Source organism: Gossypium hirsutum, chromosome A02 (genome assembly GCF_007990345.1).
Source record: "Gossypium hirsutum isolate 1008001.06 chromosome A02, Gossypium_hirsutum_v2.1, whole genome shotgun sequence".
NCBI lineage: Eukaryota > Viridiplantae > Streptophyta > Magnoliopsida > Malvales > Malvaceae > Gossypium > Gossypium hirsutum.
The window spans coordinates 40223591-40225900 of record NC_053425.1 but is presented as its reverse complement, the minus strand read 5'-3'; the positions used below and the strand labels follow the sequence as shown (position 1 = coordinate 40225900).

The window sequence follows — 2310 nt, the reverse complement described above, 5'->3', positions numbered from 1 at the left end:
ATGCTGCAAACGGCAGGGCAATTTAATGGTCTACCTACTGAAGATCCCATATTGCATTTGAGACTTTTTCTTGTAGTTTGTGACTCATTCAGGCAACAAGGTGTTTTCGAAGAATCCCTTGGATTAAAATTGTTCCATTATTCACAGTGAGATGGTGCCAAATCATGATTGAGTGTATTACCATCAGATACGGTGGCATTTTGGTATGAACTGTGTCAGAGATTTCTGCTTAGGTACAATCCTCCTAACAGGAATGGCAAGCTTAGGAATGATATTACATCGTTCAAGCAATCTAAAGATGGAACATTATATGAAGCTTGGGAACATTTCAATGAACTAATTAGAAAATGCCCAATGCATGGTTTTCAGCATTGGACATAGATAAAAATGTTCTACAACAGATTAAATGCTCATAAGAGAATGGTGGTGGATACATCTGCTAATGGGACGTTGCTTGACAAATCCTACAATGAAGAATACAAAATTTTGGAATGAATAGCAAATAATGACTATCAATACCCCATTACCGGAGTTGGTATTGGTAAAAGAGTTTCTGGAAAAATGGAACTTGATGCGACCACATCGCTAACAGCTCAGGTATCATATTCAACAAATATGATTAAAACTCTAAAAAAACCCTCTACAATACAGAAGATAAAGGTGGTAGAATTAGCATGCATATACTGTGGAGAAAATCATGTTTTTGATGAATGCCCATCTAATCCTGCCTCTGCGTATTACTTGGGGAATTTTAATCGTAGCAAAAACAATCCTTACTCCAGCACATATAATCAAGGGTGGAAACAACATCCAAATTTCAACTAGAGTAATCAGGGAATGAGAAATGCTAGCAATGTTAATCGACAAAATGTGGCTGGTGTATGACCTAGATACATTCAACTAATGCCAGTGCAAAATGTACAACAAAGTTCATAATCTTCAACATCAACTATGGAAACTCTATTAAAAGAGTATATGGATACGAATGATGCAATCATTTAGAGCTAGGTAGCTTCCTTAAGAGCATTGGAAAATCAAATGGAAAATTGCCATTGTATTAAGTTCCGGGCTATAAGGAGCATTGTCTAGTGACATAGAAATTTCTCGATCTCAAGAAAAGGAACAATGTAAGGCCATAACACTCTGGAGTGACACTCAGCTGCTAGGAGTTGTGGCTGATGCCTCTACTGAGAAGGAAAGTTCAAAAGTTCCTAAAAGCACAACTTTTGTGTTAATAGTGGAACAAAAAAAAGGATGCGAGTAAATAGAAACATACAAAAGCAAATTCATTTTGAAAAGCCAATACAAATGTCATGGAAAAACAACCTCAAGAAATGGAAGAAAGGCCATCACCATATTTTCCCCATCATTTCCAAAAGTTGAAACAAGGTGCTCTGTAACGCCCCGATTTTTGGGCCTAAAAGTATTGGGCCTTAAGTCTGGGTTCGGGTAAAAGACAGCCCGAATAATTTGGATGTTATCACTATTATTATTTTTATTATCATTATTTTTTATATTTAGTGTAGTAATTAAATAAATTACTAAGGGTATATGGCGGCTGGGAAGGAATTAAAGGTCCAGGGTTCAATTTGCAAGCTAGGCATATTGTTACTTTTTAATTTTAGGCATGTGTCGGGCATGTGGTCACTTAAGTGAATTTCGGCAAGGGCCTTAGGGAGGTTGGGCCGATTGTTTTAGTTGATATTAGGGTTAGGTTCTTTTCCTTTCCTGTCTTGGAGAATTAGGGTTAGCCACCTGAAAGCTTTCACTGTCATTCATCCTTTTTGAGTTCTCACAAAAGCCGAAAACGCAAATTCCTTCTCCTTGGTACTGAGTTCTTCTTCCTCTCTTTTTCCTTCATTTTCTTTCTTTATTTTTTCTTTTTCTTTTAGCTGAAACCTTCTGATCACCTTACTTACCTCCTCTATCGATCCCATCCTCCACAAAACCTCCATAGCCGATTGCCATAAAAGCCGAAATCAAGAAAACTCACTTCTTCTGCCGATTATTCCAAGCCAAAATCCTTCAGTTATTTTTGTTTTTTTGATCAACTTTCATCTTCTCTAAACCCTTAGTATCTATCGGCAACATTACTTCAAATTTATAGCCTTAAATCGTCATCTTCTTCATCACTTAAAAAGCCGAAATACCATAGACTTAGGGACTTATAGTCGAAACTCGGATCTCCTGGATTCGAGTTCTACTATCATTTAGAGGATAGATCTGCATCAAATCTACGTATAAATCAAAGATGAATAAGTGGTAAGTGCTCATCACCTCAAATCTAGTCTTATTTTACAATTTAGAAAA

General features: G+C 36.7%; 1 non-coding gene across 1 annotated transcript; it reads right to left on the bottom strand.

The window, feature by feature from the left end:
• Nucleotides 1–258: 258 nt before the first annotated feature.
• On the bottom strand, nt 259–365 carry LOC121216916 (small nucleolar RNA R71). Its single transcript, XR_005913128.1, has one exon. It is a non-coding gene; the product is annotated as a small nucleolar RNA R71 (small nucleolar RNA).
• Nucleotides 366–2310: the final 1945 nt, after the last annotated feature.